Here is a 17,906-nt window from a genome sequence, read left to right on the forward strand (position 1 = left end):
GGCAAGCATAAAGCAGATTTATAGAAACTAAATCTTAACCCCAATCAGAATAATCAAACATTTTACATCAAACTAAAGCGTGAGCAATCAACAATATAATTACGTATATTTTTCTAACCCCAAAGAGCAGGATACTTTTCCGATTTATACATTCGTAGAGAGAAGAGATAAGAGAGAAGAAAAAGAGAAAAAAAATAGATTCCATTTTACATTTTAGTGCTATGGACCCCAGATTGAATTAAATTTACACATCGCTTTAACGCCTTTCCATTTAGCTAGTGCTTCCTCCATATCAGGGATTTGACTACTACCCACCAATCCATAACTGTGGGGGCCTTTGGAGATATCCAGACTTGTGCTATTGTCAGCCTAGCACAGACCAACAATATTGTTAAAAGATCTTCATTACCAATTCTCAGATCCCTCCCCCCCCATCAATTTTTCCATGACCGTTAATGTTGTTTCAATCAGTTTTTGCATCGGAATTTTTTCTACTTTCTGCCAAAATACTAAAAATTCAGGGCATGTGACAAACATATGTTATATGTTGTATGTCTGCCGCATATGAGTCACACCTAGGGCCTTTTGTCTTATCATTTGCCTGATTGCTAGTTGTCTATTTTGCAATGCAATCTGGCGTATAATATAATAGGCAGATTGTACGGAACTGTTGCATTCGCAAGCTGGAAGAATGTACTACCTGAATAATTTTACTAAGTGATTGAGTTACACTTTTAGATAGGACTATTGTCCCAGTAATCCTAGGCCATCGGGCAGCTATTCTTGGACTATCTTCTAATCTGTGACTACATACGCTTTCATATACTCTGCTAATCATAGATTTGTCATTCAAGCTGTATAGACAGTCCCTTATAACTGACTGAGATAGATTCATCAGTTTCAAATGATAGACAAAATATTCACAAATCTGTATGTATTTAAACTGCATGTTATCCGTTAGCTTATATATAACTTGCATTTTACCGAAGTTCATAAAACCATTGTGATCGTATTACCTGCCAGGTCATGGAAAATACTTGGTAGCCCCGGATTACCCCAAAGGGGTAGTTTACCATTCATGAATGTCAGGCCATACTTAAGAGCGATTGCCCGCTATATTGTTATACAATCACAAATCGTCTTGAATTGTACCCTTTTGTAGTAGTTTGGGTCATTTGTTCTAAATAAAAATAAATTACTCTCTGCTGCTAACTTAAATTTATGATAATAAGTGCTCTTCTCCAAATGTTAAAAGCTACGAATATGGTCAAAAAAAGCAGACCCAAAATAGATTCTAAAATCCGGGAAGTCCAAACCCCCATAACTAAAGGGGAGTTTTAACAGATCCAAAGCTTTTCTCGCATTTTTGTACCCCAAATGAAGCTGCCCAAAATAGCATCTAACCGCTTAAAAAAATACAGAGTCAATCGCAGAGGAACAGATCTAAACAGGTACAAAAATGTTGGCAGGATCTTCATTTTATGATATTAATATGCCCTATTATTCTGATGGGGAGCCTATGCCAGCTCTTAAGTGATTTAGCGTCTCCCTCAGCAGAGTCTCATAATTCAAGGATATTATTCTTTCAATCTGTGCCGCCATCTTAACTCCCAGATACATAGCAGTCGACCAAACCCCCTGTATGGGAACCGTTGATTTGCAATTCACTACAATCAGAGTCTTGTTGACATTCAGTTTGTACCCAGATACCAAGCCAAACTTTTGTGCTTCATCTGTAATCATTTGAGTGGACCCCTGAGGGTCTGCTGAAAACACTGCTATGTCATCAGCATATGCGATGACTTTAAGAGAATTTTCGCCAGCATAAAAGGGCAAATTAACTGCTGGATTTGAAGAACCGAAATGAAAGGCTCTATATAAAGTGCAAATAAAAGTGGCAAAAGGGGGCACACTTGCCGGGTGCCCCGAAAAATCAGAAAAGCAGTTGATTGCAAACCGGCATACATTACTTTAGCACTAGGACTATCATATAGAGCTTTTATCCAGGTGAGATATTGCCCCTTAATGCCAAAAGCGTCAAGTATGGCCCACAAGAAGTCCCACCCCACTGGGTCGAATGCTTTCTCGGCATCTAACAATATCATACCGAGTGGGGTTGACTGGATTTTTGCTGCATCAAAAGCAGAAATAGCCATGTTCACGTGTGCAGTCGTGTCTCTCCCTTGAATGAAGCTGTGCTGGTAGGGCGACACTACACTTGGTAACACGGGAGCTAATCGATTCGCAAGTATATTTTCAAAAATCTTTGCGTCTGCGTTTATGAGTGAAATCGGCCGATACGACCGACACTCCTCTGCCGTTTTATTCTTTATTTTTTTTTTAACTATTTGCGTTACTTTCCATGAGTCAGGAGCCCTGCCTTCTTCACCAATAAATCCTATAACCTGACTAAATGGTATCAATATTTCTCCATAAATTGCTTATAGAATTCAAGAGAAATAGTATTGTCTCCTGCAGCTTTGCCCGATGGAAAAGTAGTGATTGCTAACCTTATCTCCTCCATTGTTATATCACTAGCTAGGGAGTTGGTTATTTCCGCACTGATACTTAACACAGAATTATCTTGTATATAGCATATATTTCCTCTTCCTTTGGACAATTATCTGGAGTGTATAACTCTTGGTTCTACACAAATTGTTCTAATATTTGATTTGGGCATTCATAATATTTGTCAATCCCCTTAATCTTCTTTATAGATGTCTTGGCCCTGTCATCGGCTACTCTAAAAGCTAAAATCTTCCCTATCGTTTCCCCAGACTCGTACTGTGAAAGACGGTACTTATTCATTTTCACTATACTCATTTCCCTGAATGTCTTTTTCACTGCTAATCTGAGATCCACTAGTTTGTACCCCAGCTCATCTTGGTTTTGATGGCCTCTAATAACTGCCGCTATATGATCATTTTCTATCTTATGTATTTCTGATATAGTTGCTTCCTGTTTCATTTTCTGCTCTTTATTTTGTCTCAAAATTAACCGTTGAACAAATCCTCTAGTTGTTGCCTTAAATGTGTCCCATACTAATATGGGAGAGGCGGACCCTATATTAATTTCAAAAAACTCCTTAAGATGTTTCTTGATCGGGTCTTAAACTCTTCATCTATCACCAGATATCTAGGAAAGGAGAAAGACCAAGTACTTTTGTGCTTGGATAAAATGTTAAGTGTGAGGACAATAGGGTTGTGGTCTGACGTGATTCTCTGGCATATTTCCATATTGCTCAACCACAAAATATTATCAATCAATCAATCAATCATATCATATGTAAAGCGCACTACTCACCCGTGAGGGTCTCAAGGCGCTGGGTTGGGGAATGCTGCTACTGCTCGAAAAGCCAGGTGTTGAGGAGTTTTCTGAAGGTCAGCAGGTCTTCGGTCTGCCGTAGGTGGATGGGGAGGGTGTTCCAGGTCTTTGCGGTGAGGTGGGAGAACGATCTGCCATCTGAGGTCGCTCTTCGGAAGCGGGGGACTGTAGCGAGGGCGAGGTCGGCTGAGCGGAGCTGGCGGGTGGGGGTGTAGAAGCGGAGTCGTCTGTTGAGGTACGTTGGTCCGGTGTTGTGGAGTGCCTTGTGTACGTTGGTGAGGAGCTTGAAGGTTATCCTCTTCTTGACTGGGAGCCAGTGCAGGTCTCTCAGGTGGGGTGTGATATGGCTGCAGCAAGGGATGTGGAGGATCAGGCGTGCAGAGGCGTTCTGGGTGCGTTGGAGCCGTCTCATGAGTTTGGCCGAGGCAACTGCGTAGAGGCCGTTTCCATAGTCCAACCTACTGCTGACAAGAGCCTGGGTGACTGTTCTTCTCGTTTCAGTGGGGATCCAATTGTAGATCCTACGGAACATGCGGAGGGTGTTGAAGCAGGAGAAGGAGACGGCGTTGACCTGTTTAGTCATGGAGAGGGAGGAGTCGAGGATGACCCCTAGGTTGCGTGCGTGGTCGGTGGGTGTTGGAGCAGTTCCCAATGCGGTCAGCCACCAGGAGTTGTCCCAGGCCGAAGGGTTGGATCCAAGGATAAGGACCCCCGTCTTGTCCGAGTTCAGCTTCAGTCGGCTGTTCCTCATCCATTCAGCAACAGCCTTCATTCCTTCATGTAGGTTGGTTTTGGCGGTGTGGGGGTCCTTGGTGAGAAAGAGTATCAGGTGGGTGTCATCGGCGTAGGAGAGGATGTTTAGGTCATGCCGATGGGCAACGTGGGCGAGCGGTGCCATGTAGATGTTAAACAGAGTTAGGCTGAGGGATGAGCCCTGGGGTACGCCGCAGATGATCTCAGTGGCTTTGGAGCGAAAGGGGGGAAGGCGGACGCTCGGTGTTCTGCCGGAGAGGAAGGAGGTGGTCCAGTCCAGGGCCTTCTCTTGGATCCCAGCGTTGTGGAGGCGTGTTCGTAGTGTGTGGTGACAGACCGTGTCAAAGGCGGCTGACAGGTCCAGGAGGATGAGGGCCGCCGTTTCTCCGTTGTCCAGCAGGGACTTGATGTCATCGGTGGTGGCGATGAGGGCAGTCTCGATGCTGTGGTTGCTGCGGAACCCAGACTGGGAAGGGTCCGGGATGTTCTCTTCGAGGTAGCGGGTCAGTTGTTCGTTGACGGTCTTCTCGATGACCTGTGCCGGGAACGGGAGGAGGAGATGGGCCGGACGTTCTTGAGGTCCTTGGGGTCTGCCTTGGGTTTCTTGAGTAAGGCTTTGATCTCGCCGTGCTTCCAGCTCTCCGGGAAGGTTGCTATCTCGAAGGAGGTGTTAATGACTTTCCGGAGATGGGGTGCGATGGGTGGGCTGGCTTTTTGAAGATGTGGTGTGGGCATGGATCTGACGGAGATCCGGAGTGGATGGTGTTCATGATTTTGATGGTGTCATTGTCGTTGATGTTGGTCCAGTAGAGCAGGCGGATGGTGGTCGTGGGGGCCAAGGTCTCAGTGGTTGTAGGGGCGGTTGTGGCGTTCAAACTGTCGTAGATGTCTGTGATCTTGCGGTGGAAGAAGGTGGCCAGCGAGTCGCACAGGTCTTGCGAGGGTGGGACGTCGTTGGTGTTGGAGCTGGGGTTGGAGAGTTCCTTCACGATGTTGAAGAGCTCTTTGCTGTTGTGCGCGTTGTTGTCTAGGCGGTCTTTGAAGTAGTCCCTTTTGGCGGATATGATAAGTGATGGTGTCTGTGGGTGGCATTCTTGTGGGCGGCGTGGCTGTCCAGTGTTCGTTCACAGAGCCAGATCTTCTCCAGCTTTCAGCAGGTATGCTTGGAGGCCCGGAGGTCTTCAATGAACCAGCTGGCTTTCTTGTTGGTATGATTGTTGGAGGGTTTCTTGATCGGGCGAGGGTGTTGGTGCAGTCGTTGATACACTGTCTGAGGTTGCGGGCGGCGGTGTTGGGGTCGGTATGGTTGGCGGTTGGGCTCTAGACGAGGGTGGTGGTTAGCTGGTCTTCGGTGACTTTGCTCCAGCAGCGGTGAGGCATCTGTTGGGTGCGGTGGTGCGTAGTGGGTTTCTTGAAGGTGAAGTGGATGCAGCGGTGGTCGGTCCAGTGGAGTTCGGTGGTATGGTTGAAGGAGTCGTGGGGGCTTGCGAAGATGGGGTCAAGCGTGTGACCGGCGGAGTGGGTGGGTGTTGTGACGAGTTGTCTGAGTCCGAGGTTGGCTAGGTTGTCGATCAGGGTGGTGGAGTTGTTGTCGTCATTGTTCTCGAGGTGGAAGTTCAGGTCCCCGAGGAGGATGTAGTCCGTGGAGGCGAGGGCGTGTGTGCTGATGAAGTCGGCGATCGAGTCGCTGAACTGTGGTCAGGGTCCGGGCGGTCTGTAGAGGAGGGTTCCTCTGAGGGTGGTGTTGGGGTCGGTGTGGATCTGGAAGTGCAGGTGTTCGGCGGTGCTGAGGGTGTCGTTGGTGTTGGTCGAGACTCTGAGAGTGTTCCTGTGGACGATGGCGATTCCTCCTCCCGCTCTGTTGGTGTGGTCCTTTTGGGTGATCTTGTAGCCTTCCGGGACGGCTATGGCTATGTCGGGTGCCGAGGCGGGGTTCAGCCAGGTCTCCGTCAGGAAGGAGACGTCTGGGGAGGTTGAGCCGAGTAGGTCCCAGAGTTCAACAGCATGTTTTCAGGCGGAGCGGGTGTTGAGAAGGATGCATCTGAGGTGGTTGGGTTCTTTCCTGGTCGGCAGCGTGGTGGGGCGGATGCTTGTGAAGCTGCAGTTCCGGCAGGTGAAAGCTCCGTGGGTGCGCTTTGGGGCGGCCAGGAAGCAGGTGTGTGATCGTCCGGTGTTGAGTGCGTGGAGGGTTCTGGCATCGTAGTGGTGTTGTGGCGTTCGTGGTGTCCATGGTGTCCTGGCGCTGGGAGCGGTCCAGGCACGAACGGGCACAGATGGGCTTGCCTTGGGTGCGCCCGCTGAGCGCACCATATGAGGGGATGTGGGAGGTAGGAGCAGCTGGGAGCGTGCGGCGAATGGGATTGCAGGTGGGCGGGGCCACAGGGACGCAGCGGCGGGAAAAATGGGCGGGCCGCGGGAGAACTGGGCACAGGAAGGAAAAACAAGTTTAGGCAAGAAAACAAGTACAGGCACAGAGGATTAAAAACAAGTCTGGGCAAGAAAGCAAGTTAGGCACAGGGGAATAAAAACAAGTCTGGGCAAGAAAGCAAGTACAGGCACAGGGGAATAAAACAAGTCTGGGCAAAAAAGCAAGTACAGGCACAGGGGAATAAAAACAAGTCTGGGCAAGAAAGCAAGTACAGGAACAGGGGAATAAAAACAAGTCTGGGCAAGAAAGAAAGTTAGGCACAGGGGAAAAATACAAGATCAGGCAAACACAATGCAAGCAGAGCCGTGCAGCAGCATGGGGAGCGACCTGCCTGCGAGCAGGGTCATAGGTCGCTCAAGCCCAAGCCATATCAATTCTTGAATATAACTTGTGAGGTGCAGAATAGTAAGTATAACCTGCTATGTTGGAATATAGGGTCCTCCAGACATCCTTGATTCCCAGCAAGCGTCCCATCTCCCATATAGCTGCCCGTGTTTTCCTCATCCTTTCAAAAGCCCCTCTCCTTGTAGTGTCTACCGCATAGTCAATTAGACAATTGAAATGCCCCATCACCAACCGCTCCCCTTCCCAGTTTAATAATTTTAGAGTCACTGCCTCGATTATAGTAGGATTGCCTATATTGGGGCCATAGAGTGAACAAAACACAAACTTCTTACTGTCTATTTTAACTTGCGCAATAGCCCATCTGCCACCATTATCAGTCTGTATCCTACAAATTTCCGCACCAAATCGTTTGCACTTTACAATAGCTACCCCCAAATAGACATGGTTTGTGCCGAACTAATTATCACTTCATAACCTAAGTGTCTCAAGTAACCTCTATCCGTGTAGGAAAGATGTGTTTTCGACAGCCTAACAATCTGGGGATTGTACATTTTAAGTTCTTCTGCAACTAGCTGTCTCTTGATCTTACTATTGAGACCAGCCACATTCCATGCTAAACACTTTAGCACTGTCATCCTAGCATTAATTCCTTCCTGCTTTTTCTTTTCTTTACCTCAATTAACTTATTATTGTTTTTTTGCTTTGTTTCCATTTTAGATATGCGTTTACTTTTTTCCACCATTATCCCTACAATTGTGTTGACTTTTTCCCCTTTAAGACACCACTCACTTCCTCCCACCCAACCAGCCCCCCATCCCCCGCCCGTGAACTAAAGGAAGAATTAGCCCCTTCCTACTGCTGACGGTGCTGTGGCAGCTGACTAGAAGCCTGTAGCCCCTCCTATGGCTGCCAAGAAGTCACAACCCCCTGGTTGGATTATCCTAGGAGGAGAGAAAGAGAAAAGAAAAAGGAAAGAATCTTGAGAGTAAAGATATCTCACGAAGTGTCAGAATCTTCTGCATTCAATCAAATCGAGGAAAAAAGAAGAATCCAATTACATCTATTTCAAGGCATCAAACATAATTGAAATAGCTAGCCGCGACCAAAGAGGAGCTTGCTTACCCTCTTTAACAAATTTGCATCCTTAACATTTACCTTTAACAATAAAGATACTAAACCATTCTTGTTCTTAAGCCGTCCCCTCATTCTGCCATTTTAATAACACCTCTTTTGCCTCAAGCTCAGACATAAAAGATAACATTTGACCACTCCTAATGATCTTCAAACGAGCTGGCTCCTGTAGAAAAGCTTGTGCCCTGTGGCTTTTAGGGGGTCAATTAACTTTCTCAACCTCCAACGCCTGTCCATGGCGAGGGAGGAGCAAGATGTGGGATTGATGCCGTCTCTCGGAAGCCTGTAGATGTGGCTGCTGAGAAGCTTCACACCCGTGCTTCTATTTCCATGTTTCTATCTGTGTGTTAATGAGGAGACACGCTAAATATTGACGGAACGATAAGGAAAGGCGAGAAGAAACACTGTGAAACATTGTAACACTGAGAAGACGGGGGCTGAGCGTCGGAGCGTGACGGGAGGGAGCTGAGCATCTGAGCGCGATGAGAAAGGAGAGCACTTGGTCCGTCTAGAGCCTTTGGAGGGACTGAGCTCTCGGTACTTTTTTGGAGCTTATTCCGATTCCTGTACTCGACAACAACGAGAAATTTGTCTCACCAATTTGAATTACTGTATAACTGCTTAACAGTGCCTCGCAAACTAATTACAGCTACAACGGATAGAGCTGAAAAGTTGAACGCAAGCGCCGGATGCAGACACTGGCGAGGATCAGAGTCAGCTGTGTACCTCGACTGCTGCTCACCTACGAAGCAGCGCAATTAGCAACACGGCGTGTTTCGAGCCGTGTTCGTCCAGGGTCAGTCTCAAGGGTATTTCCCTTTCATTTTGAGATGGCCCCATTGAAGAAACGAGTGAGAGGGACCCGAGCTACGAGCCGCTTGCCGGTGAGTTTAGAGACATCGGGGGAGTAAAGGCAGCAGGGAAGGCTGAAGCTGCTGGGGGAGAGAATGCGAAGCAGGCGGCGTACTTGGGGCGGCCGGTCCTGCGCTATTTGCACTCAAAAAAAATCAGCTGAGCTGCTGGAAACTGAAAGTGCTGCAGATGCTCTTACAAGTAGAAATTTAGTGGAAATTATTACTAAATCAATTTGTTTGGAGCAAGCAAACGCCAATGTTAATGCTAATGACTAATGCGAACGATTCTAATGAAGGCTTAAATCTGGAAGTAGCACACCAGCATGTTGTCGGGTCGGGCCGATGCGTTCTGTTGGGAATGGAGTTGCAACAAGGGGGACTGAGATTGAGAAAAATATGGCTAAATGTTGGACATTAAGGGGGGCTAAGAGTAACAACGGATGCTTGCCCCTGCAGTAGACGAATCAGCAATAAAATCCAACCTGGCAGAGTCACGGCGAACATCCCTATCACCAAATGCTGTAATAAATGGGCATCCTATGCAGATAAATCAGGTTGTGTTGGAGAAGGAGGCTGGTGAAGTAAACGTAAGAGGCACGCTATCTGCAGACAATATAGATAACATAGACAACATGGTTAAAAAACACTCAGCTGTGGCAGTAGTTACAGACGAAACTGTCTTTCCTACTTCTGCGGCCACTGTAGTAGCTACCATCAAGGCAACTGCAGCAATGGATATAATGGATAATGTAATGGAGCATGACTTATGCGCAGTTCATGGAGAGACTGACCAAGAAAACCAGACTGGCCTTGATGCTAGTCAATTGCAGCAAGTTTACGCAGATATAAGTGAGGTGCAAACGACCTCTCCTGTACCAGTGCTGAAAAAAAGAGGAGCCCTAAGGTGAAAACTGGAAAGAGCATAAACAGGAATCAGAGTAACACGAAGAAGGAGCAAGTTAAGGGACTGTCTGCTAACAGCCCTATGCGGAGATGGGTACAATCAAAGGGAGGGATAAAAACAGTTATGTCAAGGTTATCTGATGTAGGGTTGATTAATAAGGTTTCAAATGCCGCTAGTGTATGCGGGGCAAGTTGTTCAGAAACCGATCAGGATTCAGAACCTTGCATAACACTTGAGAGAAGTGGTGATTTAAGCCAAAAGGGACCACTTGCGGTGTCTGGCTCATGTGGATCTCTTCAATCGCCACATTTGTCGAGCCCAGGGGAGGATTCACAAAGAAGGCGCTCAAAGGGAACCTTTGCTCCAATCCTACCCTGATACTACAAGCTTTAAAAGATCAGAGGGAGGAAACGCGGGAGCTCTTTGCCCAGATCAGGGCAGACAATCTTAGTACTCAAGCATCGTTGAAAGAAGTAACAGGGAAAGTTGAGGAAATGGCAGGCGAATTAACAGAGCTGCAGCAGAGAGCGGTCACTACCGAGGAGGTTATTGCTAAAGTAGTAAATTTAACACATCAGCAAGATGGTCAGTTGGCAAGTCTTAAACTTAAAGTTGAAGAGTTGGAAAATAGACAGAGGAGGCAAAATGTAAACCTTTTTGGGATCCCCGAGGGGCAAGAGGGGTCAGACGCCAGATCGTTTATTGTTCAAGTGATGCAGAAGGCTTTTCCGGATCTGGTGGACTGGGACTGGAACTGCAAGTTTCAGAGGGCTCATAGACTCCCTCTTGTTCAATGACGAAAGGATGATCGTTATTCTAGGCCGTTTTTAATATATTTTGGAAATTACTTACTGAGACAAGCAGTTTCTTTAAAAGCAAGCCCTCGCACCCAGGCTGCTGTAGGTTCTTATTAGATTTTTTTGTTTTTGATTTCTGTAAGGCAACCATGGGCATCTTACGCTGCCTGCTATGCAGAGAAGAATGCGTGCTAGACACATGTATGACACTCCCATCAGTCATGCCAACGGATATTGATACTTTGCTTGAACCAGTAACGGCCCATGCACTGCGTTGTCCCCAGCGGCTACCAATTCTGATGACGGCATTCATTGAGATGTCACAGACACAAAATGCTGACGGTGAGGTACGAGAGGAAACCGGCACACAGGTATCATCCACTACGAACCTTTCTAATGCGATCAATGCTGACGGCGATGCTTCACATCTATGTGCGATTTATCTTCTAAACAAGGTAATCCAACTCTCACCTACAATGGTAGACAAATTCTTTACAGACTTAGAAGATTTGATGTTTTCTCCAAACAATAACACTGACTTTTGATTTGGCACACAGTGTTCTGAGAGAACTCTGAATTCAGGATTCACTTTTTCAAAACAAAGTTCTAACTTTAGGACTCTTTTATTGTACGATTAACTTTTTTTCCAATTTTGTATTTTTCTTTTTTGGCACAAAGTAATCTGCTTAAAGTAGACCTATTCATAGAGAACTAGAATTCTTTGAAAAACTTCCAGAGACAATATTTGACCTTGTCCTCATACCAACAGTTATATGTAATATGACATGAAATTGTTTCGGCACATTTTTTCTTCTGTATTTACGAGCCATTTCATAACTGTATTTTCATGATTCATTCGGACAGCATTCTTACAAATGTGACCTATATGCCTAAACTAAAACATTACTTTACATGCGTACAGCACCAATGCATTTTTTATTTGTACAACCGGTTCAAATGCATTTTTTATATATTTCGGGTGGGTTTTAACACATCATGTTTAGATATGTTTAACGTGTTTACAGGGCTCGACAAATGTACTCGCCCGCTCGCAAATGCGAGTGAATTCTGTTCAGGTCGAGTCAGTTTCTAGGCCTACTTGACCGGCCTGGCGAGTGCTATCTGGTAGGTGCAGTTACAGTTGAAGGCTCTAGGTGGCAGCGCATTGCGGTGCGGTGCGCGATGAAAGGCTTTAGGGGGCAGCACGCGCGCACGATAGGCGGAGTGCAGGTGGTGCGGTGCGGAGTTAAAGTCTTTAGGGGGCATCATGCACACACTGCCTATTGTTTGGAGGCCAGGGCCGTCAATCTTGTAGCGCGCGAAAGCGCTACCAATGACAGCCCTGGCCTGCCCCCGCGCTGTGCTGCTTAAAGTGCAGCAGTGACGTAGCACGCCACCACACGCGCTCTCCTCGGTGGAGTCGGGACTCAGTGGCAAAGTGCGGGACGATTTGGCAGAGGTGAGTCACTTTTAAATTTCCTTTCATTTACACGAGGCTCCGTCATGTTGTCTCACCTTCACAGGTCAGCCTCCGAGTCTACGTTTTCCTTTTTCAACAGCGTTATGCTTCCAAAAAGGAAAAGCCTCAGTCTCAATTAAGCATGTCTCTTAATCTATGCACAATCCATGGTCCAGGATCGACTTTTGGCTAGATGTTAGCACTCATGTGCAGTCTATTAAATACCTTACTAGAAGGTTCTCAATCAGTCACCTGTTCTACTATGTAAAGAATTCCCTGATATGCCTTGATTTCTATATGTGTGGAAGCTTAACCTGGAGGTGCTATTAGGCACAGTATTCTGCGAGAAACTTAAAGCTGAAAATGTTCAACTAAATGCCAATGATGGACCAGTAGACAGTGTGAGCACATAAAGGGAAGCCTTTAGGTTGGGGCCAGGGGTGTCTGCATTGTGAAATACAGCGAGAGCCTGAAAACATTACAAAGTCATATCAGCACACGCAACTAATTGAATGTCTTGATAACACTAACATGGCTAAGTGATTGACATTGTGAACTCCTAATACAGTCTGGCAGCCCAGCACCAGGTTCTGACAGACTACCATGTGAGTTTTAGAAAGCCTACATCTCCACATCAGCGCCACATTTGCTACGGGTATTTTAAGAGGCTTGTGTGAATGGAATAGAAACCTAGACTATTAAATCTCGCTAGACAGCACACCAATTTGACTCTTGCAAATCACAATCTATTATCAACTCGGATGCCAAAATTGTGGTTAAAGTCCTTGCCAACAGCTTTCCTTTTTCAACAGCAATCCCCCGGTAGGCTGGATGGGGTGGGGGCCGGTTTTATGAGAGGGGGCCGGTTTTGTTGCAGGGACCGATTTGGGCCTTGACTTGACCGACCGGGACGGGTCAGAGAGTCAGTTTAGTAGTCTGACTGTTGACAGACAGACTATTTGTACTCCGTGTCTCTCCTCGTGAAATGATTTCATTTAGGCTATTATCATGACGATTTTTAAAAATCTACCTGGCAGTGCACTATGATGAATGTCTCCGCCGCGGTCTTATGTTCACTCTTAGGGTTGGTTCTGTAGTGGACCTGGTGAATGTGATCATGCGCATTGGGGCGCGCTGAGTCACGCAATACAACTTGTGCATGACTGGTAGTGAGGCGAGGTCGAGGAGGCAGGCATCAGAGAGCCAGAGAGACGAGTGAGAAAGAGAGGCACCCCGTAATTTTATTATTTATAGCATGCTACCCGCAGGTGAGTCTCCTGAGTGTCCGTCCAGTTGTATGCATGTAATCCCCTGATCATGGCACTGTCTGGGGGCGTCGCGACCCGGCCGGTATCAAAAGCAAAAGGGTAGGCCCCGGCTTATTTCTGCAGGCATTGCAGTGGATTTGTGAGCAAGCTGGAGGTGGCGCGAGGTGATGATGGCTGGCCTGGCTCTAGGCAGGCTAAGAGGTCGGAGCGGAAGGGTAAATCATTTGTAGCCTGAGGCCTACCATTTATTTGGGAGCAGCAGCTCGCACGCACTTTGCCGATCTTGACTTTGGTGCATCAGCATCATCACAGTCGTGTAACCTGCACATGTATTAATTATCCCTCAGAGTCCGAGTGCACCCGCACAATTGAGTGACATTGACAACAACAGCACTAAACTCCGCCACTGTGTCAGGCCTGCACTCTCAAAGAACACTTGTAAAGCAGCAGCGCACCCGGGACTTTCATTGCTAATGCTGGCGCTGCTAGTGCTAGAGTGCAGTGGGTGTGAAAGACGTGCTACTGGCAGCAGAAGCAGACTGATGTACATGCAGTGTGATGTGGTGGATGATCTGGGAATCACAGATCCACCACGTCACGCTGCATGCACATCAGTCTGCTTCTGTGAACTACTGTTCCCTCAATGCCTTTTCCTTCTGCTTTGCCCTGAAAGTCCACCAACTCGTCTCCCGTCCTTCAATCAGCCAAAACGTCGTCACATAGAGGAGCCGGCAGGGCCTGCACTTGAAAGGGAAGGTATGGAGTTTGAGGAGGAGGGTGGAAGGGTTGTTGGTGGTGATCTCACAGCTATGATGGCCACCCTACATGCATGACATTGAACTGTTTGCAGCCCTGGGCATTTAAGCTACAAAGCATTCCTATCAAGCATGTTAGTCTAGCTAGTTTAATTAGAGGAAAGAAGACTGGAACCAGAATGTCTGTTTGGCATTGTGTTGAGAGTTGCATTCGCTTTTGGTGTGGGACCTTTGTGTACCTGCATTTTCAGTTGGTAATACCTTGGTGTGCCAAGCCCTAGCGGTGTGTTTTTGTGTGTGTGCGTATGTATTCGCGCACTTGTGCACACATTCTTCCTGCTGCTGATGCAGGGGTAGTCTTTGCCTTTCTCCCTCCAAGGTTGATAACAGTGATGGGTTCCAGTGATTTGTGTGATGATCCAAGAAGTGATTTGTGTTTTGTGCGATGCAACTACTTACAGTAATTTATTACGCTGCACTGAATTTTTTCCTTTGGTCTTAATAAGATTCAATATTTTTATTGTGCATTGTGAGTTGAAAATGAATGTCCATGTTGTAATGAATCTGTAAAGCGTTATGTGCAAATTTGTTTACAGGTCAGACTGTCTGTGCTGTGCCCATATAAACTCACTGTTTAAAAAAGGTTTGCTTAATGCCTTTTCCCAGATGAAGCGCAATGTGGAGAATTTGATTTGGCTGTAGGTTCATGCACTTTTATAAACGTCCCGAACTCTGTCAGTTATTATCTGAAGGTAATGGAAATTAAATGTCTTCCCAGAGTTTATACTGCTGCAAGTTTACTATGTTGTGTAGTTTATTTGTATGTTTCCTCACCTTCATTGCTTGATTTTGCTTGCAAGACAGTGTGACCATGAAGGTGCGGCTTGTGCAGATTGTGTGACAACTAATTACCACCCAGTTTCCCCCCAAAAAGTAGTTTAGGCCCAGAGTTAGGCTTTGGGAGGGGGAAGCGTCAGGCAGACCTTTTACTGACCAGGTATAAGCCTCCCCCATATTAGAACCACCCGCAATACTCAAGAGCAGACTAGTCTCAATAGTGAGTTATTTTAGAAGCTGCACTGGTGTTGCACATCGTTCAGTACCTACCATTAGAGCGCATTTCCAAATTGGGGTGGCTTTTGTGCGAACCTGAGAGTGCCACACTGAGTTTACAGATCTGATGCATACAAATTTATATTGGAACCATCATATGTTATTAATTATTGAAAGCAAATGTTATAAGCCAGTATTGTAGTTTTGTACAAACTTCATGGTAAATTTTTAAATTAGTTACAGTGAGTTTGTTGTTTTTGATTCTAGCTCAAAGCGGACAGAAGCAGTCAGTGAGTCAGTGCTGGCTAACTAGTGAGGACAAGGCAGACAACAGGCAGAGAGTGCAGCTGCAATGGCAGACATCAGGTTGTGGTTGGCAGGAAAAACTGGAGCTAAAACTCCAATGAATAATGAAGGAGAGAGTTCAGCAGTTGGAAAAAGGAGATTAGAAGAAATCCACCAAAAGCAAAGGGAGTATGATAAAAAAAAAGACAGAGAGTTGTACAACAGAAATGGCTTGAAGATTTCAAGTGGGCAGTGATTGAAGAACAGGAAAGTAATGGAGCTGCTGCTGCTGACCTAGTTGAGCCCAGTTTTAAAAAATCTCAAGTTTTGTATTGTGGAGTTTGCAGGAAATTTCCTCATCTTGCAGATACTAAGTCTTCCCTATATGCTGGTGTGACAGAAAAATTCAAAAGGGAGACGTTGGAATGGCACCACAAGAGCAAATTGCATGAAAAATGCATATTACACGAAGCTGCAATTCAAAAGCCACAGGAGACCTGCATAGCCAAATCGATCACAAAAATGCATGAAAAAAATATCCGGCACTTAAACATTTTATTTAATACAGCCTATTATATCGCAAAACAAGGTGAGGCTTTTATTAAGTTTCCAAAACTCTGCTCACTGCAGAAAAAGAACAATCCTGAGTGGAATTTCGAAAATTATATGACTGATCATGCATGCCGTAACTTTGTAATAGCAATTTCCGAGACCCTAAAAATGTCAATTCGATCCCAAATAGAAAATGCTAGGTTCATCAGTGTTCTGTCAGATGGGTCAACTGACAAAGGAATTCAGGAACAGGAACTTATTTATGTACGATTTGTTTGTGAAGGCACCCTTGTTACCCATCTGTGTGACATTGTCAGCATGAAAAACTCCACTGCGTCCGGAGTGAAAAATGCTATTATGGTTGGCCTGGAAAGCATGGGCATATCTCTGGATATTCTGAGCCAGAAATGCATTGGTTTGAATACAGATGGAGCTGCTGTGAACCTCGGTACTAAATCTGGTGCTGTGAAGCAGCTACTGGACGAAGTCTCCAAGCATCAAGGATGGGACAATTGCAATCACATTGCAGTTGTGCACTGTGTAGCTCACAACCTAGAGCTTGCTGTGTGTGATGTTAAAAAAAAGAGTTCATACATATCCAAATTTGAAGAGGTGCTCAAAGGATGTTTCAAACTATATTATTATTCACCTAAGCGGAGAAGGGAACTTAAAGAGATAGCTGATAATCTGGAAGAGCAGTTACAACATTTTGGTGGCTTGCAGCAAATCACATGGGTAGCAAGTCAGCACAGGGCAGTAACAGCGCTTAAGACAAACTGGGAAGCTACAGTACTTCATCTTGAGCACCTTGCTACTGGTACTGATGAATATTCAAACAAAGCCAAAGGATTGCTTCATGACATGAAGTCGGAGAAGTTTCTTTATTTCTTGCACTTCATGATAGACTTCACAGAGCTGCTTCAGCAAGTGTCTAAGGCATTTCAACAAGAAGATACTCTTATTTCTGAAGTTGCAAGAAGAATCGAGGTGCTTCAACAGAAGCTAATACTGCTGAAAACAAAGCCAGGAAAAGCACTAACACAATTTCAATTGCTTTTTAAAGATGGAAATTTCGCAGGGGTCCCATTACTAACACAGGCAAAGCCTGCTAGAAAAGGCAGCTCTAATGAAACTAGTGTCAAGGAAGACACTATTGAGTTAATAGAGAATGCTCTTTCATTTATGAGTGACCGCTTTCTGAAGCACATCTCAGGCAAGCCGCATTCTTTGTTTAACATTTTTGATTTTACTTTGTGGCCAGACTCTGTTGAAAAGATTAGAGTTTTTGGGGATCAAGAATTTGAGGACCTTGTACAGTACTACAAAAAGGTACTTACTGATGAAGAAATTGAGTCTGCCCCTGGAGAGTGGCTAGATTTTAAACTGTACGTCTTTCATCGGAGGTTGTTGCAGCCTGTATCCCTCTTCACTCAGCTATTGAAAAAACGCCCAGAAGAAGTTAAACATGTCCTTCCAATTTTAGAAATCATGCTTTCCATCAGTCCAACAACAGCAATATGTGAACGGGGGTTTAGCAGCATGAACCGAATAAAAAATGAGCTCCGTACGTCCCTTAAAAGTGACACCATGTCTGCTTTAATGCGAATCCAAGTAGATGGGCCAGAGTTAGACACTTTTGATCCAAACCCAGCCGTTTTGCATTGGCTTTCAGCAAATCCAGGAACAAGACATATTATGGGCCACAAACATCCTTGTCAAAACAACACTAGTGTTGTTACTGACTCAGAAGATAGCGACTCAGTTTAATGCTACTCTGTTCAAATCAGCACCATTTTCCTTAACAACTTGTGCATTTTTGTGTTTTACCATTCACTGTGGTGTCTGAATACTTCTGACAATTTGCAATGGTGGCAGCTGTTTGTCTCCTTTCGAGACACTGACTCTCATTCACAGACCTGTGTTGAATCCATCATCGTTCTTTAGTTCACTGTTCACCACCCCAGTTCAGCTATGCAAATCAGTCTTGACCAATTTATT

General features: G+C 45.6%; 1 pseudogene; it reads left to right on the top strand.

Annotated features, from left to right (window-relative positions):
* The first annotated feature begins 15,423 nt into the window (after nucleotides 1-15,423).
* LOC147748546 (zinc finger protein 862-like) lies at nucleotides 15,424-16,581 on the top strand (annotated as a pseudogene).
* Nucleotides 16,582-17,906: the final 1,325 nt, after the last annotated feature.

The sequence above is a fragment of the Lissotriton vulgaris genome, chromosome 1_1 (genome assembly GCF_964263255.1).
Source record: "Lissotriton vulgaris chromosome 1_1, aLisVul1.2, whole genome shotgun sequence".
Lineage (NCBI taxonomy): Eukaryota > Metazoa > Chordata > Amphibia > Caudata > Salamandridae > Lissotriton > Lissotriton vulgaris.